This window comes from Danio rerio, chromosome 5 (assembly GCF_049306965.1).
Source record: "Danio rerio strain Tuebingen ecotype United States chromosome 5, GRCz12tu, whole genome shotgun sequence".
NCBI classification, from domain to species: domain Eukaryota; kingdom Metazoa; phylum Chordata; class Actinopteri; order Cypriniformes; family Danionidae; genus Danio; species Danio rerio.
Window position 1 is genome coordinate 26,060,992 of NC_133180.1, and position 19,664 is coordinate 26,080,655.

Sequence of the window (19,664 nt, forward strand, 5' to 3'; positions counted from 1 at the left end):
AGATTCTTTACTCTGTTGATATTGACTTTCTACCAGTAGCCATTGACTTCCATAGTATTTCCAGCATTCCTGAAAATAATTTTGTTTTTGTTCAGCACAAGAAAGAATCTCAAACAGGTTTCTAACCACTTGAGTGAGAGTACATTTTTGTTTTTGGTTGAACTATACTTTTAGTTTGTAAAATTTAAGATGCGCCAATAGGATTGTATTAGTTATTGTTAGTTAACATGAACAGACAATGAACAATACATTTGTTAAAGTATTTGTTCATGTTAGTCAATGAAAATAGTTCATTGTTAATACTAACTCATGGTGTATTAACTAATGTTATCAAGCATGAGTTTGGATGTTAATGATGCATTAAATAACCATTGTTCATAATTAGCTCATGTTAGTGAATACATTAACTAATAAAACCCTGAAGTGTGACAATATAATCCAATAAAATTAAATCCAATGTATATGTACAGCTGATGAAAATATAATGAATAAATATTAAAAATTGATGAATGGATGTACAGACCATAATACTGCATAAAAATAATATTAGACCTCAAACGTAAAGCATGCCTGTTCCGAGAGTCTCACAGCCTGTAGTAATACTAATACTACAGTCTATGTGTGACTCAGACTACAAACTGATCAGACCCTGTCAGAATCATGAATGACCTTCGTCTCTCGGACAAGACTGAACATGCCAAAGAGGCCCACAGCAATGACACACGCTTCTCCAAGACATTGTTTGTCCATGTATACTGTACATACTGTAACAACTGTCTATATAAATCTCCTTCAATAATTAATGGCTGATGTCAAATGTTAAAGACCAAGCATTTCTTTTGTTTTGCAGACTGATGTTTTTCTTGCTGAACCCACAGAGGACCAGCTCTGAAAAATAAACTACTCTTTATAATTCATGGCTTTCTTGATTACAGATGTCCTCACAAATGATGAAAGCCAAATGTCTGACAACAGTGCTTTATTGTGATTGTTACTGCAAGAGAAAACCTGGATTAAAACCATTAAAACCAATCACACACTATAGCAGCCTTTTGAAGCACTCGATTAGACAACCTCTTCAATCAGCAGGGAATATCTTGTGAGTAATAACATGAATGTACTTGAAGGCTATATTGTTTTCCCCTCACAAAATAGTAATTTTCTCTTGTCCTACTTATTTATACTTAGCCCCCTTTTGATTATTTCTTTCTTTTTTTAATATTTCCCAAACTATGTTTAACAGAGCAATGAAATTTTCACAGTATGTCTGATAATATTTTTTCTTCTGGAGAAAGTCCATATTTGTTTTATTTCAGCTAGAATAAAAGCAGTTTTGAATTTTTTAAAACACATTTTAAGGTCAAAATTATTAGCCCTTTAAGCTATATATATATATATATATATATATATATATATATATATATATATATATATATATATATATATATATATATATATATATATATTGATAGTCTACAGAACAAACCATCATTAAACAATAACTTGCCTTATTACCCTAACCTGCCTAGTTCACCTTATTAAGCCAGTTAAGCCTTTGAATGTCACTTTAAGCTGTATAGAAGTGTCTTGAAAAATATCTAGTCAAATATTATTTACTGTCATTATGGCAAAGATAAAATTAATCTGTTATCAGAAATGAGTTATTAAAACTATTATGTTTAGAAATGTGTTTAAAAAAATCTTTTTTTCTGTTAAACAGAAATTGGGGAAAAATAAACAGGGGGGCTAATAATTCTGACTTCAACTGTAAATATATATGTGGTGCAGTAGGTATTGCTGTTACCTCACAGCAAGAAGGTCGCTGGTTCGAGCCTCGGCTCAGTTGGCATTTCTATGTGGAGCATGCATGTTCTTCCTGCGTTCGCGTGGGTTTCCTTCGAGTGCTCCGGTTGCGGCTGGAAGGGCATCCGCTGCATAAAAACTTGCTGTATAAGTTGGCGGTTCATTCCGCTGTGGCAACCCCAGATTAATGAAGGGATTAAGCTGACAAGAAAATAAATGAATGAATAAATGAATGAATGAATGAATTAATATATGATGATTTAAAGTGGAATCAATCAGTAAACTCAATGTTTAAGTTAAATATTTTTTACTTGGAATTAACTTACAGCTGCACACATTCTCACGTTGAGTTTGCTTCTTATAAATCACAACTTTTGCATGAGAAGTTGCGCATGCACATTTCCGCCCCTGTACGACATGTTTATAAATGTGACCCCAGGTCTTCAAGATGCAAATTTACTATGGGCATTACAAGATAATGGCATTATTTAGCAGCCCAACAAATAAAGTGTTTTTGCAGCTTCATATGATTACAGTTACTTTACAGTTACTTTACTTTTTTTTTGGTTCCTTTTTCTTTTGGACTTTGAAAATCTCTGGACTGTTGCTGTCTCTTAGATTTAAAATATCATAAGTTGTGTTCTGAAGATGAACAATGGTCTCAGGGGGTTAACGACATAAGGGGAACTAATAATTAAGGAAGTTTCATTTTTGTGTGAACTAACTCTTTAAGATCACTTTTGTGTTTTTCTTGCCTATGGGCAGCCATGATTTATACTCTGGGTTAGTTAACTTTAACAGTTATTGTGCAAATGTAGAAATAAATCATTAGCACGAGTCTCAAATTATAGTGCAGAGCAAGAACGTAGACAGCATTAGTTTTACCAAAAAACACTGCAAAAGTTATTGATTTTATTAGATATGTGCAGTGTTTGGAAAGCTCGACTTTTAACAGAGCAAAGTTTGTGTTTTAACAAAAAGACACAACAGAGCACTGGTGGAGGAATGTGAATGTGTGTATGCATGAGATTGTGTTTGTGTGTGTTTGTTGTGGGGGTGAAGGGAGGAAGTGGGTGTGGCTCTGCCTCTCACTGTCATCCAGATCATGATTATTATGTTGGCAGGATCTAAAAGATTAGACACATCAATAGTTTATGACTCTGTAGAGAGTCTCACTCAATTCCCACATCTATAAATTACTAAACAGGGGCATTTACATCTCTGTTTCTCAACAAACTTCTTTATCTGCTTCTTTCCCTCTGTTCTTTTCCTCTCTGTTCTTTGCTTTTGCTTTTATTTTTTAAACTAACGTCCCCATGAACTATTCAAAGTTTTAAAGTGATATTTAACCTTACTGCAGGGCAAGTCTGTAATATGCAATGTAGTTAACGGCCCTCTTAAAAGCAGGGGGTAAAAAAAAAAAACAAACATATCACTGTAAAAATGTAAGCACCTAAAAAGAAAGACATCATTAATAGATGTGGTCTGCCGATACACATGAATAATGCAGCTTTTATATTCAAGAAAATTACAAACTATACCCATCGGGGAAGAATGGAGGGGAATCATTAACTGCAAACTAGAACCTTTGCACAAATCCAGCAAATTTTTAATAATTTATCCACATAAACAAATAACACATGAATAAAGAATATTTTTAAAAGAAGATTATTCTGCCACCCAAGCCACAGGAGCTGCGCTCGCTTTACTTTCTGTACAACGTTTGGCATCTAGGGATCGAAAAAAGGTGGAAATTAATAGATAAATAATTAAAAAACAAAGTTTAGATTGAGCATTATTCAAATCAAAATAGTTAACTTTGCCTTATTAAGTTTGCCAGAGTTTTATGTCCCATTGTGTATAACATCCCTTTTGTCAGAGATCTTCCATTCAGCCCTGCGGAAACCTTTCAATTCTTTCATAAACTTTATACGGTACAAGAAAGTTTTGTTCAACTCATATCTAAATGTTTAGAAGACGACGTTTCAGCTTCTGCATTGTCATTACAGGAATAGAACGAGTATTTAAACAGGAGAAAACACAGCTTAATGGATTTTTCAAACCACTATAAAAAAAAAAGCAGCCTGAAAATGATGGGACTTTATGATAGGAAATAAAAGTCTGAGGTTGACGGTAATCCATCACTTTGAATCCGAACCCATCAGTGCAAATAACCGGATCAGATCTGCAATACAAGACACTAAAGCACTACTCTAATATCCAGACAACAAACAATACGTGATTCCGATGTAAAGCTCCTGTTAATCAAACATTCCTCAAAATCTTCTGCTCTCAATTTATAAATACTGTACATAAAGAAAATAAAAACTTTGGCTGTGTCCAAAATCGCATACTTCCATACTATATAGTATGCTAAAACAGTATGCAAGCCAAGTAGTACGTCTGAATTCACAGAATTCGGAAAACAGTATGCGAGAAGTATGACCTACTACTTCCAGCGAGATCCTGAAGTGTGCATCCGATGGATGTTACGCTATCCCATGATGCCATGTGAGAGAATTCATAATTGTGACGAAATGTAACTCACGTGGGTGGGTGGGTCACATGATTATGACAAAATGGCAGATATAGTATGTCCAAGTTCCATTCATACTACTTATATTCATACTGTATAGAACATACTTTTTTAACTGTTGAGTGGTAAATTCTAATTGAAATGCAGTACCTACTGAGAAGGCGATTTCAGATGCAGCCATTGTCAAAAAATTCTGTTGCTTCAGTGATCTTCCATTCAGCCCTGCAGAAACCTTTTGATGGTAATAAAATTTATACGGGGTAAGAAAGTTTTGCTCAACTCATATCTAAATGTTTAAAAGACTTCTGCATTGTCATTACAGGAACAGAACGAGTATTTAAACAGGAGAAAACACAGCTTATTGGATTTTTCAAACCACTATAATAATGGCAATCTGAATATAATGGGGCTTTATGATAGGAAATAAAAGTCTGAGGTTGACGGTAATCCATCACTTTGAATCCGAACCCATTAGTGCAAATAACCGGATCAGATCTGCAATACAAGACACTAAAGCATTACTCTAATATCTAGACAACAAACAATGCGAGATTCCGATGTAAAGCTCCTGTTAATCAAACATTCCTCAAAATCTTCTGCTGTGATTTATCAATTCATAAATACTGTGTGTGTGTGATGATGATATGTGTGTAGTGCAGGTCGGGTCATCCTCCGGTGTGATGAATGGCGGTCACATTGGAGTCAGCTTCACACAACCTTGATTTCCTGCTGTGTTTCGGACACATGGGAAATCAAGGGCATTCATCAGCTGCAGTTAAACACACTGTCAATTATGTGTGCCAGTATGTGGGTGTGTGTTTGTGAGGGGGGGGGAAGGGTGTGGGGAGATGTCCCGCGGCGCTGATACCGGAACGCCCATCGAGATGCACTTACTAACTGGAAATGACCAACCGAGTTGAAACGCACATTACACTTGATCAAATCATCAAAATTTAGATTGAAGGTTGAGGGTTTCACTGGAAATACAAGAGTAGAATAAAAAAAAAAAAATCTGTCTTAGCTAAAGAAAATAAATAAATAAATAGATAGATAAATAAATAAATAAATATAAGTTACTTTTTAACATTTCAACATTAAAAGTTGTAAGAGATCAAGGTCCTGCAATCTAAAATAAAATATGAAAAATAGTTTATTAACTTTTTTACAGTGCACTGATGAGTTAACATAAACAGAAGTTCAACCATACCCACTTGACATGAGACCTTCATTGGTTGTAATGAAAGTTCGAACAAGCCGTATGATGCACAGAAACAAACATCATTGGTTTTCGTGCATCAAGCATGATTGAACTTGCAGTACAGTATATGACTAAATTAGAATGCTGTTTACTAATCAATGTTTATATAAAAAATATAAAATAAGTCATTTGTTCTTTCAAATACTGTAACTTTTAAAGTTATTTAAATGAGTTTTGTGTCAATGGAGAGACAGAAGTATATTAGATTGTGTTTGTGCTCCAGAGACAAACTAAAGTCTTTCACGTTTGGGTGAACTAACCCTTTAATTCTCCTGTTAGCGAGATTCACACTGCAAGTCTCATATTCCTCTGGGACATTTCCTCCTCTTATCCTTCAGTGTCTCCCAAAAAACCCACAGCATTTACATAATTCAAACAAGAATTTTTTTTTTTTTTCAGTGACACCAAAGAAGCACTCTTTTGGTTCCCCAAAGAAACATACATGCGAAAATTACATTTAAAACATTGAGATTAACAATCAAGTTTGGGTGGTCCTACATCATTGTCACCTATTTCGTCTCTCACTGATTTTAGGAATAGGTTTACAGGTATAGGATTTGGATTTAATAAGGAATGATGCCTCCAGGAACATGTCTTGCTTTTCATAATCAGAATAAACAGTGTTGTATTTAGATTATGAGCTCAAAAAGACATTCACTTTCACTACATCCCCAATCTCTCCTCATAGCTTACACTCCCTATAAACATTTCATTATTCATTCATTTTCTTTTCGGCTTAGTCCAATTATAAATCTACAGCGGAATGAACCGCCAACTTATCCATCACATTTTTATGCAACGGATGCTCTTCCCGCCACAACCCATCTCTGGGAAACATCCACAAACACTCATTCAAACTCATACACGACAGACAATTTACCGTAACCAATTCAACACTTCATTATTTATTTATTATTTATTATTCAATATTTGCACAATTTATCTTGAATTGTACACACCCACTGTATATATACATTTGTAATTATGTTCATCTATCTGCATACATCTAATTATTAATAGCAACTTGTACATATATTTATCTATTGTAAATCTCTGTTCATAGTTAATACAACTAATGTTTATAGTACATCCATCTGTAAATATCACCATAGTTTTTCTTTAACTGCACTTTATAACGTATACCTCTATCCTGCACTTGCTGCTATTGCACTTCTAGTTAAACCTAAACTGCATTTCGGTGCTTTGCACTTGTACATGTGTAATGACAATAAAGTGGAATTTAATCTAAACACTTATCACAGGCTAAACATTCATGGCTTGAAAGAGATCTTTGGATGTTTTGTCCTCCAGCTCTCTGTGCCAGTCATGTGACCGAAATCTCTGAATTGTAAAAAGACAGCAGACATGATGACATCAATGTGTGCGGCATCATGTAGCACAAAACAAGACCTTACATCACTCTAGCACTAATATTTCATACTCTCCCAGCAATTGCCGCACACACTCCAGCTCACACACACAGGCGTACTATTTGTAGCTATATATGTCTTGATATAATTGAGCATATAATGGATCCTCGGAGCTTTCTTACAGCCAGAGGCCTTTCTATTAAACTCCAATGATTCACACTTATCAGTATCAGAGCTTTGTTTGCACACCCAGCCATCGTTTTCTCCATTCCTCCACCTCTTTCTCTCCTTTTTTTCCCTCCCCGAGCCTCTCCAGTGTAAACACTCACTTCTCTTTTCACAGGAGCACAGTCATTACAACGTTTATAATTTTTTCATTATACCACCATTTACCAATTACCCACAGCACATGTTCCCTGCTCTAGATGTCATTAACCTCTCCCGAAACTCTCTTCCCGGGCCGTTCCTTAGACTCAGGCTCCATAAGGGGAAGGCTGAGTGCGCCGATCTGCTGGACTGATACGGCAAGAGTCTCCGCGAAATCATCCGAGTGCTCCTCGGGTCTGCGGCTCCTAATTGCTGTGTGCCACAGGGTCCTTATGAAGCAATCAAGCAGGCAATCTCAGAAGACGCCTGTGCCGTAACACGTTAACAATCCTTCCCCCCTCCTCTCTCGCTCTGTCTTTCGTTCTCTCACCTCTTAGTGGAGCTGGGCTTCCCCAGGTCCCAGCTGCAATTAATGACCTTGCTTGGGACCGAGCTAATAAAATACCGGCATGTTTAATGACAGAAAGAGACAATGAAGAACAGCGGAAAACGTTCACGCTGCCTTTATGGACAATCAAATAAACCAACAAGGTAATAAATGCAATTACATCCACAGGCGCGCATACAGATGCGCTCTGGGGTGAATTCACAAAACAAGCATGCCACTTTTGTGTGAGGTATTTCAACAGTAAAAAGTGCAAAGAGATGGAAGTTAATGGATATTCTTTTTTTTAAGTAATAGACTGGTTGCACTTTATTTTGATCAGTAATAAATTAAGTGATGATTAAATGATGAATAGTACTACATTACAGTTGAAGTCAGAACTATTAAACCCCCTGAATTAGCCCCCCTGTTTATTTTTTCCACGTATTTCTGTTTAACGGAGAGATTTTTTCAACACATTTTCTACACATAATAGTTTTAATAACTCATTTCTGATAACTGATTTATTTTATCTTTGTCATAATGACAGTAAATAACATTTTTTCAAAACACTTTACAGCTTAAAGTGACATTTAAAGGCTTAACTAGTTTAATTAGGCAGGTTAGGGTAATTAGGCAAGTTATTGTATAACAATGGTTTGTTCTGTAGATTATCGGAAAAAAAAATAGCTTAAAGGGCCTAATAAATTTAACCTTAAAATGTTTTTTTTTTTTTTTACTATTAAAACTGCTTGTATTCTAGCCAAAATAAAACAAATAAGACTTTCTCCAGAAGAAAAAAATATTATCAGACATACTGTGAAAATTTACTTGCTTTATTAAACATCATTTGGAAAATATTTAAAAATGAAAATAAAATTCAAAGGGGGTTTAATAATGTGTACTGTTAACGCCATATAACTGTTGTTTACGTGCAGTATTGCCAAAAATGCCAGGACTAAAACTGTTACTTTTTATCCCGCCTGCGGGGCAAGTTGTAACAAACTGAGGGTTAGTTGTAACACATGCTTATGAAGTCAGCTTTCACACAATTAATTTGAATTCAGTTTATTTTAAATAGTATATTTTCTCAGTATTTAACTCAATTTATGATTTATTCTACGTAGCACAGCATGTTTATTTATTAATCTAATGGATGAACACATTCAGATTTATTTGCACTATTATACAATCCATTTGTTTGCATTATTAGCAATACAATTTATTTTTTCTATAGTCCATTTCAATGTGACCCATGAACATTTGCTTCTTGTTATCAAACTATTTCATAACTGTAACAAGAGGCAATTTAATCATAAATTAATGTTAAAACAGCATAGTTATTCATATCCATAATTATACATATGTGGCCCATTTTGGATTCTCTAAAGCAATTGAAATTAAAGATGTAAAACAGAAAATACAATGTGACCATTGATTTTGTTTAAATCCCTCAAAATGGTCTATTAAAAATATTTTCTATTAAAAAACATTGTTTATATGAAAAAATTTAAGTTGAAGAGTGTATGGCTAATTTGTAACACCCTGTTACAACTAACCATGCTGTGTCGTGCTATCCTCATAACTGGCTAGCAGTCACTGTGTATTTTTTCATCTTTCAAAATAATGCCATCTTTTAGCCTAGATGACAATAATCACAACAATATAAGATTTTAGCTACATACTTTCACAGATTTTTGTAAAATAAAAAAAAATAGAGTATAATAAAAAATACTTTTATGCTAAAAATTTCATAATTTCAACAGAAGCAGGAAGACTTCTGGCGAAAATATAAATGGTGAAAATCCCGAAAGCACGAAAAGGAATATTAAAAGTTGGGTTCAGGTTTTGGGTATGATGAACAGTTAATATTTTAATATTAGGGAGGTAATAAGCTAATAGTCAATAGCATATTAATAGTTTAATAATTGTAAGGTAATAAAGTGTTACCTTATTTTTCGTTCAAAGGATCTCTGACTTTAATGGGTTAAAGAGCTAGAGATGGACACAGAGACTGAAGGGATGGTTTAATGTAAAATAACCCACTGATCTTTATAGTGTAAATAAAGAAAAGTTTAAAACTTTTCATTTTCCCATGTGTTTTGCAGAAGGAGAAAAACTGGAATGTGTTTGGGTTAAGTAAATTGTGTCAGTGTTTTTATTTTGGGGGGTGAACTATCAATTTATGTCACAAAAAATATATTTAAATTAAAGTCATAAGAAGTCACTTTGAGATTGAAATTTACACTAGACGCTTGTGATATAAATAATAAAAAGCCCTATGAATAATTAAAAATAAATAGACATTAAATATTGATTGAATTTGTATTGAAATTTTCTTATTACAGTATGTAAGATGACAGCGTCTACAGTATACAGGAACACTGAACTATAGTTAAATGTAAACGCCATTAAAATGGTATTTAAATTAAAATTAAACATAATTAATAAATTAAACAATTTTTAGATTTGAATACTTAGTTTGAGGTCAGTACATATTGTCTTCTTTTTTATAATAATAATAATATTTAACAATTTTCTTCTGAAAGGATTTAATAAATTGATCAAACGTGACAAAATTATTTTTCTTCATTTTATAACTGTATAGCATCTGTTATCCAGCTGATTTCTATACACAAAAACAAAACAAATGACAGTATGTACATTGTATGTTTATCGAAAACAGGTTCACTTTAGAACTTTAGAAGTTCTAAAATTCAAAGAAGCAGGTATTTGATAAGATGCAGTCATTCATTCATTTTCTTTTCAGCTTAGTCCCTTTATCAATTTGGGGTCGCCACAGCAGAATGAACCGCCAACTTATCCAGCGCATGTTTTACGCAGCGGATGCCCTTCCAGCTGCAACCCATCTCTAGGAAACATCCATACACACTCATTCACACTAAGATCAATTTTAGCTAACCCAATTCACCTGTACCGCATGTCTTTGGACTGTGGGGGAAACCAGAGCACCCGCAGGAAACCCACACAAACGCAGGGAGAACATGTAAACTCCACACAGAACTTCCAACTGACCCAGTCGAGGCTCGAACCAGCGACCTTCTTGCTGTAAGGCAACACCACTATACTGCGCCACTGCATAGCCTTGATAAGATGCATGCATTTTGATTTTGTTAATCGATTCCTGACTTTTTTCAGTCATCTCAAGATGGTAAAAGGCAGTGAGCATTTTACAGTTGTATGTATCTGCTAGAACTTGCTAACTGTTTATTTTTAAAATAGTGATCACTAATGACAAAGTCCCTTTAAGGATAATAAATACATTCAGGCAGCTAGGATAACATAGGTACTATATTAATCATTTGTAATCATTTATTTTATTCCATAGTGGAATTGTTGTTTAATTATTTGTCAAATTCTCACAATTAAAGGGATTGTTCGCTTTATGTTTTACTTTATGATATTTTAAGAGTTTTTGGCGTTTGGCATGCTGTCCCGGGAGAAAGCCCTGAGCTCATAAGATCCTAAAGCCCAGGTCTCCCCCCTGTTGCAGGGCGAGAGGGGAGTTTGAGCTCAGGTAGATCTTGAAACTCCCCCGCCGTAGTAGCTAATGAACATATTGATTGCTTTTAAAGGGCCATGAAACCTCCCACTTTCGGTTCAAGTCTACCTCAGAATTTAAAAAAAAAAAGCATCATAATGGGTGTGGAGCTCTGCAAGCAGAGTGAGGAGTGGGTCTGAATACAGACTCAGTGCAGCAGGTATCTTTCCCTGTCTATTTTAACCATTAGCCCTGCTGGTAATCTGGAGGATTTAGGCGAACACAGCAGCCCGGCGATGTGTCTACATGTTAACAAACTCAACTGATAAAAGACAAAGTCCGCCATTCTCCAATTCTTGTACTGCTCTCTCGAGAAAAATGCTTGCTGCACATGTACAGCTTTGCTGTATCGGCCCTGACAGGTTTGCGGGGGAAAACATGCAACAAACCCTGTGGATCATGGAAAAAACACAAACAACCCTTCATGAACGGCTAAATACTGTGTGCCGTTGGTCCGTTGATGCGGTCTCAGGCAATTATCAATTGTTCTCCTTTTTGCCTTTATTAGATAGGACAGTAATGAGACAGGAAGCGTAGTTGGAGAGGGGGGTAGGGATGGGAAATGTCCTCGAGCCTGGAATTGAACTTGGGATGCCCTGACATGCTATTGCACCATTTGTTGGCGCTAACCACTAGACTATTGTGTCGACTCGAGAGTTTCTTGAACCTTTAAGATATGGTGTCGATTTGGATTAGTCAATTAACTTAAGTTGCATGTTTTTGGATGGTGGGAGGAAACTGGGGGACATGGGGGAAAACCCATGTAAGAATGGGGAGAACATGTAAACTCCGCACAGAAACGTTGTCTGGCTTGGTAAGGACTAGAACTAGTGTGGTTCTTGCTGTGAGGCAACAGTGCTAACCACTGCGCCATATCATACCACCCATCTAGGAAAGGAAGAGGAGTAGGGGTGGAAAGGGGGATTTTTCAAAAAAAGATGGCTGTGATATGGAACTTAGGGTATTTATAGTGACTTAGGAATCGTCTGATTGGTGAATCATCATTAGCATGCAATCCTCTTGAAATTAGTTTATAAATAAACTTCACTTTGAAGAGAGCTGTAACTATTGACTTATAACCACTGTCATAGTATTTGTTTTTTACTATAGAAGTCAATGGCTACTGTTTTGCTTTTTTTTTTTTTTTAATACCTTTTTTGTTAAACAGAAGAAAGAAACTCATAAAGGTTTAAAACTATTTAAGGGTGAGCAAATAGTAAATACAATTTCATTTTTGGGTGAGTTCATCCTAGTGGCTATAGCATAAATGTGGCAAAAATAAAAGATTAAAAAATAATTAAAGATTAAATTTTTTTTCAGCTTAGTTGCTTTATTAATCAGGGGTTGGCAAAGCAGAATGAACCGTTATGAAACTTATACAGCATACTATATGTTATACGCAGCGGATGCCCTTCCAGCCGCATCCCAACACTGGGGAAAAAAAAGTTAAAATATATCAATTCATTTAAAAGTATTTGCTCTTTTTGTCCACAAAAAAATTTGGAATCAAGACACACACTCGATAAGAACCAGATTTGATAAGCAGAATCGAAATTGGAACCTAAATTGCTAAAATTCAAACATTACTCAACCCTACTTAAACACTTCTTGTGCAAAAACATTAAGTCACAAATTTACCCCCATTTAGTCTTTTAAAGTGAATACCACAAGACCAACTGGACACAAGTTTCTGTTGGCAGTCATTTTGATTCATCAGACAACATTCAGATGAGCACAGAGATACGTTAACTCATCACTTATAATGGCTCTAATCCAATATTAGTCTCCAAAATCACCTACTGTAAAAGAGCTAAACCCTGCAATGACCCAAATCATGCACATTGTTCTGGCTGGTCTTGTGTGTGAAATTGGCTTTGTGGGACAGGTAACCGAGAGTTCAGAGCTGTGTTAGGTGTCCGACAACCACTCCCTCAGCAGGGCGTGAGAACAGACCAACTGCACTCCAACACCGGACCCAATCAAACCCAAACACCAGCCTAGAATTTCATCTGCCTCTTGTTTTGGGCCATAAATTTGGCAGCGCCGCCGTCTCCGTGAGGGAAAACCACTCTTTTGTTCGCTCCTATCACTCACATCGTGCTGCTCTCGTCTCATTGTCAGCTGAAAATGTAGACTAGAGAAGTTCTGTAGTGCTCGCTATTCCGTTTATGAAGTGCCTGTTTTAAAAGATTCCCTCACATGCGGCACAAAGGCGGCTTTGTGGCATCTGTGTGAAGACACGTCTTTTTAGTGCCAACATGTTTTGATGGTAGCGTACGCATGAGCCAGAGTCAGACGACACCCCTGGGAGTCCCCAAACTGAATTGATTTCCTTTCATTTGAGTTAATCCAAACTTGAGCACCTAGAGCGAGGATAGTTAGAGACAGTCTGCTCCAAACAACCACACGCACGATATTACACGTTCCATCCTCATTACTGCACTTCTACTGCGGATTTATGGCTGTCTTGGATGTAGTATATAATCATTGAATTTATATGATGAATGTAATGAATAACAAATATGATAACGGCTTGAAGGCACATGCTAAAAAAGGAGCAATTAAATATATATATATATATATATATATATATATATATATATATATATATATATATATATATATATATATATATATATATATATGTGATGAAAAGTCAAATTTGTTGAAGCCTTTAAGTACTTTGTTACTTGATAATGGTGATATTCTGCTCTGTATAATCTTCTAAAGCTTTAATTGCAGTGACTTCGTGTGACAAACCAACATTTGACCAGGTAATTACTGGAAGCCATTTACAATTTAAATTAAATATTGGGTGCACTTTATTTTACAGCATGTGTAATTAAAAATTTACTTACAGTGTACTTACCTTAAGTTCTGGGTTATATAAAGTAACCACAAGGGTTAGGGTTAAGTTCTGAGGTAGTTTTAGGGATAGCAGCTAGTTATTAGCTAGGTTATGCAATCACTGTAGTAAGTATTATGTGTTGTAGCCTACAGTATTTACATACTGTACAACACAGGACTGTAAATTAAAGTGTTACCAATTCTGCTTAACAAACTTCAATTCTATTTTACAATAGTTAAAGGATCCAGAATGCAGAATGTAATTTTAAGACTTGGTTGTGTTAATAAGATGCAAAGCAATGCATGCAATGCTTCAATTCACTTGAAGGAAATCATGTTATTTTTTCATAAATCTCACTTTGATTATATACAGCTACGCATCTAACATGAAAACGACTGATATTTCCTAGTTCCTTTGAAAGGCTCGCCCTCAAGTTACTCTGATTGGTCATTGTCATCGCGTTTTGTGTAAACAGTCAGTCAACCTCATGTCCGCTCTCTAAAATAACATTTGAAAAGTGTCTGTGACGAGTGAAAATGGGGTGCGGCTCCTTTAAGAGAGTGTGTGTGTGTGTGTGTGTTTGTGTATGCGTATGTTTATGTGTGTGCGTGTGTATACTATGAACTATCTGTAACACGAGAAGCGCATGTGCGCGGGAGTGATGTTTTTTTTTCTTTTTCTCTGATGCTCGAATTAAGTTATTTTCTGTAGTGACACAGCTGACAGAAGAATAAAGCACAAGATGTGGGATGCGACCTGTGTGAGCCTTGATTGATATTTTTGCTGCTGCATGAGTTAGGTGAGATCTCCTGTATTTTTTTAACTCAACACCTTACATGACGTCTTTCACACATATCCGGAATATGCATGTGTAAGTAATATGAATCGTTCACATATCTTTTGCGAGTTCATTATCTGAGATGTAAACTGCATTGAAAAGCTGCCTATAGAGAAACACTGCAGTCGCACACACATAGAGAGACATGAACGTGAAGTTTGTGTGTGTGTTTACAGCAGTTTGACTGATAAAAATGAATTTGTAGCTAAATTGTTAGCGGTGGCGAACAGCATTTCCCATTGTTTACATCTTTGCTACAACTTACTGTTAAGGCTAGACACTGTGCATGTCATGATCAATTTTAACAAATAAAAACATTGCTCCATCTTTGAGGAGATTTTAACTGAATCCAGCACTGAACTGGGAGAGATTCTGGAAGCTTTGTTTAGTCAATGTCATGCTTAGTCATGCTTGCTATGTATTTTATAATTCTCTGGAACATAATTAATATTAAACTGTAAGCACTTCTGTCTTTGTGTCGTGTCCTTTGGAAGCCCAAATACAGAAACAGAAGAAGCTATGTGGAAATAGCAGCGTTTGGACAGAATTTTATCTCTCTCTGCTGTAACGTTACAGCGCCTCTGGCCACAGCTCTTACCTGCACAGTGTGTGTGCGCGGTAAAATTCCGTATGTGACCTGGAAGGCCCGGAAGTATTTTTTTGTAGTCCCTAAAATTTGTTCATTGTAGGCTTTGCTAAGCTAACTCTGTAAAAACATTCTCCCTTTGCACTGAACTTTAAGCATTCTACATTCAGAGATGTTGTTTATGTTCACACAGCTAGATTGCACAGCAACTAAAGTTTAAAATATGATATCGTAGTGGACCACCCATTTAAAACAATTAATCTGCATTGAGTTGATTATTAAATTAATATCTATATTAAACACAGAGCACTTAACAACAATGTTGCATCAATAAAATGCAATAAAAAGACATATTTAAAAACAACAAAAAAATAATAATCTTTCATCTCCACTCTTCTGCATTAACTACTTTATGTGACCTCTGAGTGGACAGAGACTACATGGACTTCAACCAAAACCAAAACGAGGGGCGAAAAAACACAATGCATTTTTTTCAATAAAGAAAACACTACACCAAGCCAAACTAATTATCATTATAATGATTCAGCTGAGTAGTCTCGTAATGGTAAACTAACACCGCTCAGTATCGCGCCACACTGCTGTCCTAATGAGAACTTTCACCACTCCAGAATAAAGCCCCGGCTTCGGTGACTTCCAACAGCAGACAATAGCAGGGTAAATCGGCGGGACTAGCCCAAGTTAAATCTGCCTTTAGTTTGTATAAGACACGCTAGTCTGGTAGCAGACAGTGGGATTTCACAGAAAGACCCGCAACGTCACCCCCTCGCCCCCCTCAGGACCTCCAGAGCCCCAGTGTCCCACGCTGACCGAGGGGTCTCTTCTGACGGAGAAGCAGACCGCGGTTTCCCAGGATGTGCATGCACTTGTCATGTAAATGAAGAAGTCACAACCAATTAAAATAATTGCACCGCATCGCCTTGTCTTTGCTCGCTGAGACCAAGAGAGAAGGAGGGGTGAGGGATGCAGCGATGGGACGTCCAGTCTCTTCTCTCTGGGTTGATCCACTCATTTCCTCTGAAAGAAGAGTGAAATGTTGTATGCACTGTATGTGTTCAGAGAGGTGATATGCAATCCATTCAATTTCCTATGCTTTGTGTGAATTATGGGAGTATCTTCTGTTTGTTTTTTTATGAACTGGAAGTTCAACCCCTAATTTAAAATGCAGCAGTCAAATGCAGAAAAGGGCGGATTTAAGGGGCCCTAAAGCTAAACAAATTTTTCACACAAGAATGGGAAACTTTTTATGCGTTTTGTCTGTTTTTGTACATAATAATAGGGTTTTGTGACTGAAAATGCATAGAAAAACACTTTTGGAAGTTTTTGGAAATTGCATCTTTGTCGTGTCTGTGTAAACACCCACAAATGAGAGATTTTTTTTTAATTATGACATCATGTGTGTGAATGGTAAGTGTATACGGAGGTGTAGATTAAAGGCAACGCATCTAAGCACAACTATGGCCAACCCAAGCTCATTCTGAAAACGTATCACTATATACATTTCTTGAGAGTGCCAAATATGTTCTAGGAGCTACATTTTTTATTTATTTGATTTTATTTTTTGCTAATCCACCAGAGGCCGCGGTGTACGCATTTCAGATCTCAGATTTCTCTCGCGAGTGGCAAATTCACCAGAGGCCGCTGTCAAATGACTGACCGATTGACTGACCCACCCTCCTCCTTTCCTAAACCCAAATTAATAGTGTTTTTAAAAGCACAGATTGACCCGCCCACCCACTTCTCTAAACTCAATCAAGAGTTTTAAAAAGCTTGCCTGATATTTACTATGTTTTCAGATTTTATCACACTCTCACCCTGTTATTTAGTTGTTTATTTTATTTTTTGGCTTCTGTTTTTGTCTTACCCGCTTTCTGGAACCGCTCTTTGCCAGACTCGAACTTCATCATTGTGGTCAACTTCTCTCTGCGCCTCAAGTGCGCTGACGTACATGCAAGCTAACTGGACAAACTGTTAACATCGGTAAAGCCGTTTATACGAAGGTAAGTGTTCAACTGGTAAGCGTAAAAAGGGCCGGCATCATATCGCCATCGTAGCACTTGTTACAAAGACGAAATGCAGCCATGCGTTCTTCTGGCTACATAATATGCAATATCCAGAAATGTTTTATTTAGGGCTACATTTTCAGAATGAACCTATGTTGAGTACACTATGAAATTATCGACACTACACTCCATTATGGTGGAGTACAAGGTAGTGTTGTTGCTCAAGTATTCGATAACGCTTAATCATCAAAGTGTAGATTTATCCTACTTCACATTACAACCAACTATGGAGAAGCATCTGGCACACACAACAATTCTACCTACTGGTGATAGCACCAAATATCGGTCTGGCATCCATAATATACTGTTTTTGCTCATTTGCTCAGATGTGTAAATGCGCATCATTGTAAAACCTTTTTATAACACAAAGGGACAACTTCTTTTAGTTTTGGCAACATTGCGTTAACATAGCTGAAGTGTTCAGAGAGGTGATATACTGTTCACTCTTTTCTCACAACACATGATGCTTTGAGTGAGCTATAGTAATAACTTCTGTTAAACTCTCATTACAGTTCATCTATCTGCATATTGTGCTTAATCTCTATCTCATGTGTTTGTGTTTTACGCAGCGAATGCCCTTCCAGCCACAACCTAGTACTGGGAAACACATATATACATTCATTGATACACTCATACTGTCACAGTCACACAAGGAAGGTTCTCTTTTAAGGGTATTTATTCAAAACAATGCAGATGATGCAGAGAGATGAAGCAGGTAAGCGGTGTAGCAGAGTGAGAGCAACTCACACACAGTTTATATGGTAAGCATCAGATCTTCAGTCAAACACCAGATAAGCTTAGTCACTTCCCTTATTTGTTGCATATGCCTCGAGAGGAGAAGAAAGACATCCACGGAAGAAGACGAGAGGAAGAGGGAGAGAAGATGAGTTGAATCATCTAACTTCGATTCCAGCCGAAGAGTGAGTGAAAGAGGTGAGTATTTAAGGTGTGTGGTGATTGCGGGTGCAGGTGTAAGGAATCAGTATTTGGGTGATTGTTCTCGGGTGTGGTGAGAGGTGGTTGGTGAGGGAGAACGGGCCAAGGGTGTAACACATAACACATTTATTTTTTTTTTATTATTTCACTAAGTGCTTTTAAAAAAGAGTATAAATGGTTTAGAAATTGAAACACAGGCTTGTAGATGGTTTGAATAGTTTGTTTGTCAATGTTTGATTCATGTTACCTGTTAATTGTTTTTTGTTTGTTGTCTGTTAGACCCATGTGACACGTATACTGCCTAATCTTGGCTAGTACGCTCTTGTAAAAGAGATTTTTAATTTCAATGTGTCTTTTTTGGTAAAATAGAGGTTATAATAATAATAATAATGTCTCTATTTCAGTGGTCGCCACAGCCGAATGATCTGCCAACTATTCCAGCATGTGTTTTACTCAGCGAATGCTCTTTCATACGCCATCCCGTACTGGAAACCGGGAAAAACCAATACACACTCATTTATACTCACACTCATACACTATTGCCAATTTAGCTTATTTAAAGAATTGATTCCACTAAATGCTTTTAAAAAGAGTATAAATGGTTTAGAATTTGAAACACAGACTTGCAGATGTTTTGAATAGTTTGTTTGTTAATGTGTGATTTATTTTAATTGTTTTTTATTTGTTGCCTGTTAGACCCATGTAACACATTTACTGCCTAATCTTGGCCCGGATGCTCTTGTAAAAGAGATGTTTAATCTCAATGTGTCTTTCCTGGTAAAATAAAGGTTATAGTATTACTACTACTACTACTAATAATAATAATACCTCTATTTTAGAAGTCGCCACAGCAGAATGAACTGCCACCTATTCCAGCATGTGTTTTACACAGCGGATGCCCTTCCAGCTGCAATTCAGTACTACGAAACAACCATACACACGCATTCATATTCACACAAATACACTACAGCCAATTTAGTTTATTCAATTCAACTATTCAATTCAACTCAGTTGGCATTTCTGTGAGGAGTTTGCATGTTCTCCCTGCGTTCACGTGGGTTTCCTGCGGGTGCTCCGGTTTCCCCCACAGTCCAAAGACATGCTACAGGTGAATTGGGAAGGCTAAATTGTCCGTAGTGTATAAGTGTATAAGGG

At 36.4% G+C, this 19,664-nt stretch overlaps 2 long non-coding RNA genes across 5 annotated transcripts in view; one reads left to right on the top strand and one right to left on the bottom strand.

The window, feature by feature from the left end:
• The window catches only part of LOC141385815 (uncharacterized), a 93,122-nt gene that overhangs the window by 34,534 nt on the left and 38,924 nt on the right, over positions 1-19,664 (bottom strand). For 3 of the 4 annotated variants that reach the window (XR_012406864.1, XR_012406865.1, XR_012406863.1), the window contains exon 3: positions 1,805-2,004. This is a non-coding gene — a long non-coding RNA (uncharacterized lncRNA). Of the gene's footprint in view, positions 1-1,804; positions 2,005-15,765; positions 16,528-19,664 lie in introns of those variants that run through there. The other variant, XR_012406867.1, reaches the window with a different exon arrangement.
• LOC141385816 (uncharacterized) lies at positions 16,094-19,313 on the top strand. Its single transcript, XR_012406868.1, has 3 exons — positions 16,094-17,901; positions 18,244-18,506; positions 18,914-19,313. It is a non-coding gene; the product is annotated as an uncharacterized lncRNA (long non-coding RNA).